This window comes from Dama dama, chromosome 24, assembly GCF_033118175.1.
Source record: "Dama dama isolate Ldn47 chromosome 24, ASM3311817v1, whole genome shotgun sequence".
Lineage (NCBI taxonomy): Eukaryota > Metazoa > Chordata > Mammalia > Artiodactyla > Cervidae > Dama > Dama dama.
This window is the reverse complement of record NC_083704.1, coordinates 5,444,030-5,457,364: the sequence shown is the minus strand read 5'-3', so window position 1 is coordinate 5,457,364 and position 13,335 is coordinate 5,444,030. Positions and strand designations below refer to the sequence as shown.

The 13,335-nt window shown below is 40.6% G+C and overlaps 1 pseudogene; it reads left to right on the top strand.

The window, feature by feature from the left end:
* Positions 1 to 12,092: 12,092 nt before the first annotated feature.
* On the top strand, positions 12,093 to 13,002 carry LOC133046136 (olfactory receptor 4X2-like; annotated as a pseudogene).
* The last annotated feature ends 333 nt before the right edge of the window (positions 13,003 to 13,335 follow it).

Sequence of the window (13,335 nt, the reverse complement as noted above, 5' to 3'; positions counted from 1 at the left end):
CTGTTGTGCAGCAAAAGGAATCAGTCATATGTGTACATATGTGCCCTCTTTTTAAGATTTCCTTCTCATTTAGGTCACCGCAGATCACCAAGTAGGGTTTCCCATGCTAAACAGTAGGTTCTCACAAGTTGAAATTTCATACAGAGCAGTGTGTATATGTTAATCCCAATCTCCCAACCTGTCCTACCCCTCGTTGTCTCTTAGTCACTGTAAGTTTGTTCTCTACATTCAAGACTCTGCTTGCAAAGCTTATATATTTTCTGTGTAGCACTTTACTGAAAAAGTTTACCAGCCCCTAGCTTAAGCCATAGTAATGTTTATTGCTTACTCAACAAGAAGTTGGAAGGTCAGTGGTCCCAGGGTTGTTTTGTTATTCTTATGATGCCCAAGCATCTGGTTGGTGCCCCCTCGGTTCTCTTGGCTAACACCTCATGACTTCAAGATGTCTATAGCAGCTGTCGCTATTACATGCTCGCATGTAAGAAGGGAGAGGCTTTCATTTTATTTTGGAAAACAGTTCCAAGGACTTCTCCAGAACAATTCTTATTTTGCTTTTATTAAGCAGAACTAGGTCATAGGTCTATACCTTGATACAAAGAAGCCTGGAATAGTAAGTGGTGGCATCAACGTAAGAAGGGTAAGCTGACCAATTCACATCTTCATTTTAACTTGCAAAACAACTTTTCTTAAGGTGAAAATTGTGTAGTACTACCCCTAATTTTTAAGGAATCTGTACTTTTTTTTTTGTAATGGTGGAGTTTAACATGTCAATGTATGGCAAAACCCACTATAATATTGTAATTAGCCTCCAATTAAAATAAATAAATAAATTTAAAATAAGAAAGAACTAGGCAAGTGTGGCCATAGTCAATGGGTTAATCTTCACCAGGTTAGAAAATAGCAGGGGCGGTCCTAAGATGGTGGAGGAATAGGACAGGGATACCACTTTCTCCCCCACAAATTCATCCAAAGGACATCTGAACGCTGAGCAAATTCCACAAGACAACTTCTGAATGCTGGCAGAGGACTTCAGGCACCCAGAAAGGCAGCCCATTGTCTTCAAAAGGAGGTAGGGAAAAATAAAAGATAAAAAGAGAGACAAAAGAGGTAGGGATGGAGATCCATCCCAGGAAGGGAGTCTTAAAAAAGAGAGAAGTTTCCAAACACCAGGAAACACTCTCACCGGCGGGTCTGTGGTGAGCCTTGGAACCTCAGATGGCAACATAACCAGGAGGAAAATAAATAATTAAACCCCAGAGATTATGCGCCTAATGGCAACTCTCAGTGGAGAAGCAGCCCAGACGCTCGCATCCACCACTAGCAAGCAGGGGCTGGACAGTGAGGCTTCCTTGCTTAGGGTAAGGACCAGGCATGAATGCCCCGAGGGCAATCTGAGGGAACTAACTTGAGATGGCAACCAAGACTGTGAGATAGCTATCCCGTGAAAAGCCCTAACCTAAGACACCGCCAGGCCTGCTCAGAGAACAAAGGACTGAGCAGAGCTAGCTTGCTGTGGACCAGTCCATTCCCCTCTGGAGACAGGCAGGCGAGGGCAGCCAGAGCCGGAAGAGGGCAATCCCGGCTCCTGAGAGGCATCCGATAACCAAACTGCAAGCAGGCTTCGTAGCTCAGCAAGACTTCTTGGGATTCTGGATGGTCGACATCCGCCAAGAGGTTTGCAGCCAGAGATCAGCTCCCCAGAAGAGACACACGGCACACCTGAGAAGGCTCGCCGGTTGTGCGCCCAGAAAACCGAGCGACTGGGACGTGGGAGGCAATAAGCCGCAGCCTCCAACTAGGGGCGACTGCGCTCGCCAAGCACCTGGTCACCTGAGCTGCTCGGACCTGGGAAGGGCACAAAATGCAGGCCCAGCCAAGTTTGCGCCTTTGTGGAGTACCCGAGTACCTGAACCTGAGTGGCGTAGACATGGGAAGTGCAGGCAACCCAGGGCCCGCCTGACAGTTCCCGGCAGAGCAACCTGGAGCCTGAGCAGTGTAGACCGGGAAAGCACACACGCCGTGAGCGGGGGCAAACCCAGCGTGGCCGGGACACTGCGAGCGCTCCCCACACACGCCAGTGATGCTTCTTTGCCGTGTTCCTCCCTCCCCACAGCAGGACTGAACACGTGAGCCTAAAACAGTGACCACCACCGCCCCCCTGTGTCAGGGCGGAAATTAGACACTGAGGAGACCAGCGAACAGAGAAGCTAAAATAAACAGAGGGAACCGCTTTGGAAGTGACAGGTGCAACAGAAGAAAACCCTGCGTTAGCACCGACTACATAGGAAGGGGTCTATAGATCTTGAGAAGTCTAAGCCAGATCAAGGAACTGTCTGAAACTGGACTGACCCCACACTGTCCACAACACCAGAGAAAGTCCTAGATATATTTTTACTATTATCATTTTATAAGTTTTTATTTTTTAAAATTTTAAGTCCTCTATTACTCCTTTAATTTTCATTTTATAACCTACTATTACTTTGAAAAAAAAGACCTTATTTTTCAAGCAAACTTCATATATATATATTTCATAATTTCTATGAATTTGTTTTTTTCTTTAATATTGTGTTTTTGAGAATCTAACCTCTACTCTAGATTTTTAATCTTTGCTTTTTGGTATTTGTTATCAATATTGTACCTTTAAGAACCCAACCTTCAGTATCCATTTTTACTTGGGAGCAAGATTACTGGCTGGATAGCTCTCTCCCACTTTGGACTCTCCTTTTTCTCCACCAGGTCACCTCTATCTTCTCCCTCCCCCTTCTCTTCTCTACCCAACTCTGTGACTCTCTTTGTGTGTTCCAGGTTGTGGAGAACACTTAGGGAACTGATTACTGACTGGATCTGTCTCTCTCCTTTAGATTCCCCCTTTTATCCTCCTGGCCACCTCTGTCTCCTTTTTCCCTCTTCTCTTCTCTGTGTAACTCCGTGATCATCTCTGAGGGATCCAGACTGTGGAGAGCACATAGGGAAGTGATTACTGGCTGGCTTGCTCTCTCCCCTTTTGATCCCCCCTCTTCTCCTCCTGGTCACCTCTATCTCCCTCCTCCCTCTTCTCTTCTCCATGTAACTCTGTGTACTTCTCTGGGTGTCCCTCACTGTGGAGAAACTTTTCATCACTAACCCAGATGTTTTATCATCGGTGCTGTATAGATGGAGAAGTCTTGAGGCTACTGTAAGAATAAGACTGAAAACCAGAGGCAGGAGGCTTAAGTCCAAAACCTGAGAACACCAGAGAACTCCTGACTCCAGGAAACATTAATTGATAGGAGCTTATCAAGTGCATCTGTACCTACACTGAAATCAAGCACCACCCAAGAGCCAACAAGTTCCAGAGAAAGACATACCATGCAAATTCTCCAGCAACACAGGATCATAACCCTGAGCTTCAATATACAAGCTGCCCAAAGTCACACCAAACCCACTGACATCTCAAAACTCACTACTGGACACTTCATTGCACTCCATAGAGAAGAAATCCAGCTCCACCCACCAGAACACGGACACAAGCTTCCCTAACCAGGAAACCTTGAAAGGCCACCCATCCAACCCCACCCACAGTGAGGAACCTCCACAATAAAGAGGAACCACAAACTGCCAGAATATGGAAAGGCCACGACTAAACACAGTGGTATAAACAAAATGAAAAGGCAGAGAAATACCCAGCAGGTAAAGGAACAGGATAAATGCCCACTAAGCCAAAAAAAAAAAAAAAAGAAAAGGAAGAGATAGGGAATGTACCTGATAAAGAATTCTGAATAATGATAGTGAAAATGATTCAAGATCTTGAAAACAAAATGGAGTTACAGATAAATAGCCTGGAGACAAGGATTGAGAAGATGCAAGAAATGTTTAACAAGGACCTAGAAGAAATAAAAAAGAGTCAATATATAATGAATAATGCAATAAATGAGATCAAAAACACTCTGGAGGGAATTAACAGTAGAATAAGGGAGGCAGAAGATAGGATAAGTGAGGTAGAAGATAGAATGGTAGAAATAAATGAAACAGAGAGGAGAAAAGAAAAAAATGAAAGGAAATGAGCACAACCTCAGAGACCTCTGGGACAATGTTAAACACTCCAACATTCAAATCATAAGAGTACCAAAAGAAGAAGACAAAAAGAAAGACCATGAGAACTAACCCTAACCCTAAAATGGGAAAGGAAGTAGTCACCCAAGTCCAAGAAACCCAGAGAGTCCCAAACAGGATAAACCCAAGGAGAAACACCTCAAGACACGTATTAATCAAATTAACAAAGATCAAACACAAATAACAAATATTAAAAGCAACAAAGGAAAAACAACAAATAACACACAAGGGGATTCCCATAAGGATAACAGCTGATCTTTCAATAGAAACTCTTCAGGCCAGAAGGGAATAGCAGGACATACTTAAAGTGATGAAAGAAAATAACCTACAGCCCAGATTACTGTACCCAGCAAGGATCTCATTCAGATATGAAGGAGAATTCAAAAACCTTACAGAGAAGCAAAAGCTGAGAGAATTCAGCACCACCAAACCAGCTCTCCAACAAAGGCTAAAGGATCTTCTCTAGACAGGAAATGCAGAAAGGGTGTATAAACTTGAACCCAAAACAATAAAATAAATGGCAATGAGATCATACTTATCAATAATAACCTTAAATGTAAATGGGTTGAATGCCCCAACCAAAAGACAAAGACTGGCTGACTGGATACAAAAGTAAGATCCCTATATATGTGGTCTACAAGAGCCCCACCTGGAAACAAGGGACACATACAGACTGAAAGTGAAGGGCTGGAAAAAGATATTCCATGCAAATAGAGACCAAAAGAAAGCAGGAGTAGCAATATTCATATCAGATAAAATAGACTTTAAAACAAAGGCTGTGAAAAGAAACAAAGATGGCCACTACATAACAATCAAAGGATCAATCCAAGAAGAAGATATAACAATTATAAACATATATGCACCCAACATAGGAACACTGCAATATATAAGACAAATGCTAACAAGTGTGAAAGGGGAAATTAACAATAACACAATAATAGTTGGAGACTAACCCACTCACACCTATGGATAGATCAACTAAACAGAAAATTAGCAAGGAAACACAAACTTTAAATGATACAATAGACCAACTAGACCTAATTGATATCTATAGGACATTTCATACCAAACAATGAATTTCATCTTTTTTCAAGTGCACGTGGAACCTTCTCCAGGATAGATCACATACTGGGCCATAAATCTAGCCTTGGTAAATTTAAAAAAAAAAAAAATGAAATCATTCCAAGCATCTTTTCTGACCATAATGCAGTAAGATTAGATGTCAATTACAGGAGAAAAACTACTAAAATTCCAACATATGCAGGCTGAAAAACACGCTGCTGAATATCCAACAAATCACAGAAGAAATAAAAATATGCATAGAAACAAATGAAAATGAAAACACAACAACCCAAAACCTATGGGACACTGTAAAAGCAGTGCTAAGGGGAAGGTTCATAGCAATACAGGCTGACCTCAAGAAACAAGAGAAAAGTCAAATAAATAATCTAACCTTACACCTAAAGAAACTAGAAAATGAAGAAATGAAGAACCCCTGGGTTAGTAGAAGGAAAAAAGAATCTTAAAAATTAGGGCAGATATAAATGCAAAAGAAGCAAAAGAGACCACAACAAAAATAAACACAGCCAAAAGCTGGTTCTTTGAGAAGATAAATAAAGTTGACAAACATTAGCCAGACTCATCAAGAAACAAAGGTAGAAAAATCAAATTAACAAAATTAGAAATGAAAATGGAGAGAACACAACAGACAACATAGAAATACAAGGATCATAAGAGACCACTATCAGCAACTTTATGCCAATAAAATAGACAACTTGGAAGAAATGGACAAATTCTTAGAAAAGTACAGCTTTCCAAAACTGAACCAGGAAGAAATAGAAAATCTTAACAGTCCCATCACAAGCATGGAAATTGAAGCTGTAATCAGAAGTCTTCCAGCAAACAAAAGCCCAGGACCAGACGGCTTCACAGCTAAATTCTACCAAAAATTTAGAGAAGAGCTAACACCTATCCTACTCAAACTAGTCCAGAAAATTTCATAGGAAGGTAAACTTTCAAACTCATTCTATGAGGCCACCATCACCCTAATACCAAAACCTGACAAAAATGCCACAAAAAAAGAAAACTACAGGCCAATATCACTGATGAACAAAGATGCAAAAAACCTTAACAAAGTTATAGCAAACAGACTCCAACTTCACATTAAAAAGATCATACATCATGACAAAGTGGGCTTTATCCCAGGGATGCAAGGATTCTTCAATATCCACAAATCAATCAACTTAATACACCACATTAAAATATTGAAAAATAAAAGTCCTATGATTATCTCAATAGATGCAGAGAAAGCCTTTGACAAAATTCAACATCCATTTATGATAAAAACCCTCCAGAAAGCAGGAATAGAAGGAACATATCTCAACATAATAAAAGCTATTTATGACAAACCCACAGCAAACATTATCCTCAATGGTGAAAAATTGAAAGCATTTCCCTTAAAGTCAGGAACAAGACAAGGGTGCCCACTCTCACCACTACTATTCAACATAGTCTTGGAAGTTTTGGCCACAGCAATCAGAGCAGAAGAAGAAATAAAATGAATCCAGATTGGAAAAGAATTAAAACTCTCACTGTTTGCAGATGACATGATCCACTACAAAGAGACCCCTAAAGACTCCAACAGAAAATTACTAAAGCTAATCAAGGACTATAGTAAAGTCACAGGATATAAAATCAACACACAAAAATTCCTTGCATTCTTGTACACTAACAATGAGAAAACAGAAAGAGAAATCAAGGAAACAATTCCATTCACCATTGAAACGAAAAGAATAAAATACTTAGGAATATATCTACCCAAATAAACAAAAGACATATATAGAAAACTATAAAACACTAGTGAAAGAAATCAAAGAGGACACAAACAGTTGGAGAAATATACCATGTCCATGGATTGGAAGAATCAATATAGTGAAAATGAATATACTACCCAAAGCAATCTATAGATCCAATGTAATCCCTATCAAGCTACCAACAGTATTTTTCACGGAACTAGAACAAATAATTTCATAATTTGTATGGAAATACAAAAAACCTCGAATAGCCAAAGCAATCTTGAGAAAGAAGAATGGAACTGGAGGAATCAACCTGCCTGACTTCAGGCTCTATTACAAAGCCACAGTCATCAAGACAGTATGGTATTGGCAGAAAGACAGAAATATAGATCAGTGGAACAAAATAGAAAGCCCAGAGATAAATCCATGCACCTATGGACACCTTATCTTCGACAAAGTAGGCAAGAATATACAATGGAGAAAAGACAATCTCTTTAACAAGTGGTGCTGGGAAAACTGTTCAACTACTTGTAAAAGAATGAAACTAGGACACTTTCTAACACCATACACAAAAATAGACTCAAAATGGATTAAAGATCTAAACGTAAGACCAGAAACTATAAAACTCCTAGAGGAAAACAGGCACAACACTCTCTGACATAAACCACAGCAGGATCCTCTATGACCCGCCTCCCTGAGTAATGCAAATAAGAGCAAAAATAAACAAATGCAACCTAATTAAAATTAAAGGCTTTTGCACAACAAAGGAAACTATAAGCAAGGTGAAAAGACAGCCTTCAGAGTGGGAAAAAATAATAGCAAAGGAAGCAACTGAGAAAGAATTAATCTCAAAAATATACAAGCAACGCCTGCATCTCAATTCCAGAAGAATAAACGACCCAATCAAAACACGGGCCAATGGACTAAAAAGCCATTTCTCCTAAGAAGACATACAGATGGCTAACAAACACATGAAAAGATGTTAAATATCACTCATTATCAGAGAAATGCATATCAAAGCCACAATGAGGTTCCATTTCACACCACTCAGAATGGCTGCTATCCAAAAATCTACAAGCAATAAATGCTGGAGAGGGTGTGGAGAAAAGGGAACCTTCTTACACTGTTGGTGGGAATACAAACTAGCACAGCCACTATGGAGAACAGCGTGGAGATTCCTTAAAAAACTGGAAATAGATCTGCCATATGACCCAGCAATCCCACTGCTGGGCATACACACTGAGGAAACCAGAATTGAAAGAGGCACGTGTACCCCAATGTTCGTTGCAGCACTGTTTATAATAGCCAGGACATGGAAGCAACCTGGATGTCCATCAGCAGACAAATGAATAAGAAAGCCATGGTACATATACACAATGGAATATTACTCAGCTGTTAAAAAGAGTACCTCTGAATCGGTTCTAATGAGGTGGATGAAACTGGAGCCTATTGTACAGAGTGAAGTAAGCCAGAAAGAAAAACACCAATACAGTATACTAACGCATATATATGGAATTTAGAAAGATGATAATGATGACCCTATATGCGAGACAGCAAAAGAGACACAGATGTATAGAACAGTCTTTTGTACTCTGTGGGAGAGGGTGAGGGTGGGATGATTTGGGAGAATGGCATTGAAACATGTATATTATTATATGTGAAACAAATCGGCAGTCCAGGTTCAATGCATGACACAGGGTGCTCGGGGCTTGTGCACTGGGATGGCCCAGAGGGATGGGATGGGGAGGGAGGTGGGAAGGGGGTTCAGGATGGAGAATACATGTACACCTGTGGCAGATTCATGTCAATGTATGGCAAAACCAATACAATATTGTAAAGTGGAAAAAAAAAAAAGAAAGAAAAGAAAATAGCATCAACCTCTTCTGAAAATTTTTAACTTTCAGTGAGCAAATAGTCTCATATCACAAATATTTTAACAAATGTATTTTCCTGTAATGCACACTCATAGACTAGCTTTAAAACCTCATCTTCCTTAGATCTATTAAATTGAATCCTTCAGCAGAGAAAATATTTTGACTTACAGCCTTCCATAGAAACTCAGTGATGACATGTACAGAATAAATGCAGATTTTCTTAAATATTTGGAGCTTTTATTTAATTATTTGCTAATCTTCTTCCTAGTATTTTTTAAAATATAATGGATAGTGGGAAAACAAAAGATAATGGTTAACTCAGACTTTGACACTCTCAAAAGCAATTATTGGGCTGGCCAAAACATTTGTTTGGGTTTTTTACATGACATCTTATGTTAAAACCTATAAAATAATTAAAAATATATGATCATAATAGTCTCTTAATCACTAGTTGAAACTTGGCATTTTTGCTTCAATGTAAATTGAATTTAGCCTGATCAAAGTAAATTGATCAATTTAGCCTGATCAATTTAAATGTGATCAGGCTAAATTAATGACAATTATGTTTAGAACTGACAGAGAGCACATTGAGCTTACAAAGTGTAATTATGCCATTGGAAAACTATTCATGGCAGAAAATTTAATACAGATGAGGTCAAGCAGAGTAATAAACTCACATGTAGTGTTTTCAAACCAACATCCAGTTTAATACTGATAAATATCAATTTGGAAAAATTTTGTTTCCTTCTGAGAAGAGTGTCTCAATAGCAGTCGTATTGTGCTTTTTGGCTCAGATATCCTTTGTTGTGGTGGTAAGGGGATGTCTTCTCCATTGTAGGATGTTTCTTAGCATCTCTGGCCTCTGCCCACTAAATGCCAGGAACACCTCCTTCCCACACAGGTAGGGAATGAAAAAAAAAAAAAAAAAGTCTCCAGATGTTACCAAATATCCTCTTGGGGGCAAAATCTCCCATGGTTGAGAACCACTGTCCTGTAGCCTCACCCTCATCCACCCCAAAAGCCAGGAGAAGTGATGTCTCAGTTTATGACATTTGTGGCCCATAATTACTTGAGCCCAGCCTTTGACTCTGTGGATCACAGCAAACTGTAGTAAATTCTGAAAGAGATGGGACTACCAGACCACCTGACTTGCTTCCTGAGAAATCTGTATGCAGGTAAAGAAGCAACAGTTAGAACTGGACATGGAACAACAGACTGATTTCAAATTGGGAAATGAGTACATCAAGGCTGTCTCTTGTGACTCTGCTTATTTAACTTCTATGCAGAGTACATCATGAGAAACGCTGGGCTGGATGAAGCACGAGCTGGAATCAAGACTGTTGGGAGAAATATACACAACCTCAGGTATGCAGATGATGCCACCCTTATGGCAGAAAGCAAAGAAGAACTAAAGAGTCTCTTGATGAAAGTGAAAGAGGACAGTGAAAAGGTTGGCTTAAAACTCAACATTCATAAAGGTAATATCATGGCATCTAGTTGCATCACTTTATGGCAAATAGATGGGGGAATAATGGAAACAGTTACAGGTTTTATTTTGGGGGACTACAAAATCACTACAGATGGTGACTGCAGCCATGAATTTAAAAGATGCTTGCTCCTTGGAAGGAAAGCTATGGCCAACCTAGACAGCAGAGACATTACTTTATCAACAAAGGTCTGTCTAGTCAAAGCTATGGTTTTTCCATATGTATGGATGTGAAAGTTGGACCGTAAAGAAGGCTAAGTGCCAGAGAATTGATGCTTTTGAACTGTGGTGTTGGAGAAGACTCTTGAGAGTCTCTTGGACAGCAAGAAGATCCAACCAGTCAACCTAAAGGAAATCAGTCCTGAATATTCATTGGAAGGACTGATGTTGAAGCTGAAACTCCAATACTTTGGCTACCTGATGTGAAAAACCAACTCATTGGAAAAGACCCTGATGCTGGGAAAGATTGAAGGAAGGAGGAGAAGGGGACAACAGAGGATTAGACTGTTGGATGGCATTACTGACACAATGGACATGAATTTGAGTAAGCTCCAGCAGTTAGTGATGGACAGGGAAGCCTGGCATGCTGCAGTCCATGGGGTCACAAAGTGTCAGGCATAACTTAAAGATTGAACTGAACTGATCCTTGGGATGGTGTCATTTCATGTAGAACCATGACTGAGTTCATGATAAGCAAGAGCTGGATCTAATTGCCCTCAGAACAGCATAGAGCCCCATAGCCTAAGTGCTCTGTGACCACAGGATGAAATTAATTTAATATATTCCCTATTGATTTCTAAAGTTATGTTACCTATACAAAAGTTTGAGAGGTTGGTATCCAGGTTCTTCTTCCCATTAGATAGGTGCCTGGTTAGGAAGGGGAAAGACATGGCTCTCTGGGGACCAATCTCCTCTCATTTGATCATCATATACACCTTCCACCTCCAGTATCTCTCAGCAGAGTGAACTCAAAGTTTAGCTGATAGAATTCTTATTTCTCTGTGGAACATCTGAGAGGCAAGTCTACTGTGTTCTTGTTTTTAATCAGGTGGAATAGACTCACTGGCTTAGTCTCAGCATTCCTAAGGTTGCATGGAGAGCAGGTCCTCCATCTGGCAATGCCTAAAATGTATGAGCTCTGGCACATAACTTGGTTTTAATGCTTGGAGATTGAAAACTGGATGTGCTCAGAGCACTAGTGACCTCTCTGCGATCAGAACAGATAAAAGGAACAATAGTGAGACAGCAAAGGCACAGAAACAGTAGGGTGAGTTTTGTTCTGTGAACATGTGATGATTATAATTTCACTTTGAAAGTAAAGGGAATGGTGCCAGAAAGCCTGTGGTATTTCACAAAGTGCTCTCACATTGGTCTAGTTTTTGCCTGAAATAAGCACTGTGCTAGACATGGGATTCAGGGGTGGAAAGATGTGGTCTTGGTTCTTGGTGACCTTTGTTCTTTCAGTATTTGCTGAACTTCTGTGATGTACCAAGTACTGTGCTAAGAAGGCTAGGAGTACTTCAGTTAGCACTGGAGATAGGGTGGTGGCAAGAAATAATCTCTGATCTAGAAAGTTCAGTTTGGTGGGCCAGATGGTCACATAGAACAAATGCAATTCAATGTGTAAAGTGCCGTGTTTCCAAAATGTCCTAGGAGAAGAGGGTCACTGACTGTAATGGCCTATGGATTGAAGAGATGGATTTCCTACTTCTGAGAACACTTTTAGGTTGCAGAGTCTGAATGGTAGCATTTCAGATATGCAAGTGACTATTATATAATTCAGCTGCTAAAGGAAGTGTTATTTCAGATCACACACACAAATTACTGCCTCCTGGTGGTTATGTCATGGCTAAAACACACAATGTGACAGAATTTATTTCCTTGGGACTTTCTTCCAATCCAGAGGTGCATAAAGTTTGCTTTGTGGTATTTCTGCTCCTGTATATAGCCATTGTCCTGGGGAATTTCCTCACTGTCCTCACTGTCATAACCAGCAGAAGCCTTGGTTCCCCCATGTACTTCTTCCTGAGCTACCTGTACTTTGTGGAGATCTGCTACGCCTCGACTACAATGCCCAAATTCATCTCAGGTCAGCTGGCTGAAAGGAAAGCCATATCTCTGTGGGGCTGAATGACACAGATTTCCTTTCTCCACTTCTTTGCTGGCACTGAGATTTTCCTGCTCACTGTGATGGCCTGTGACCACTACGTGGCCATCTGCAAGTCCCTCAACTACACCACCATCATGAACCGGCAGGTGTGTGCCTTCCTGGTGGGAGCAGCATGGATATGGGGATTAGTGCATTCCTTGGCCCAAATCCTTCTCATCTTTCATTTGCCCTTCTGTGGCCCCAATATGATTGACCACTATTTCTGTGATGTGCTTCCCCTCATGAAACTTACCTGCTCTGACACCTTCCTCATTGGTCTTCTGATTGTTGCCAATGGAGAGACCCTGTCTCTGATCAGCTTCATTGTCCTCTTAGCCTCCTATGTGGTCATCTTGCTCCACATGAGGACTCAAAGCTATCTGAGGGTTGGCGTAAGGCCCTATCCACCTGTGGGTCCCACATCACTGTGGTCACCTTGTTCTTTGGCCCCTGCATCTTCATCTATCTGTGGACAAGATGGTGGCTGTGTTCTACACAGTGATCACCCCACTCTTCAACCCTGTCATCTACCCTCTGAGAAACACTGAAGTGAAGAAGGCCATGAAGAGGTTGTGGATCAGGACAATGAAACTAGAAGAGAAATAGAGATTGAGTCTTGGAATTAATATCCATCACCGACACATGGCTTGTGGGATATTCGTTCCTGGACCAGGGACTGAACTCACATCCTTGGAAGGAACACAAGAAGCCCTAACTATAGGACAGCCAGGACATTCCTCTTATTTTGTTAAATTACAGCCAGCAACTCTGTGCCTTTTGATTGGAGAATTCCATTCATTTACCCTTATAGTAATCATTGAAATGTAAAGACTTGCTATTCTTATTTGACTGTTTTCTGTTGGTTTTGTATTGATAGTTGATCCTTTTTGCTGCCTACCCTTTTGAATTGGTGACCTTGCATGGTGTTATGCTATGATT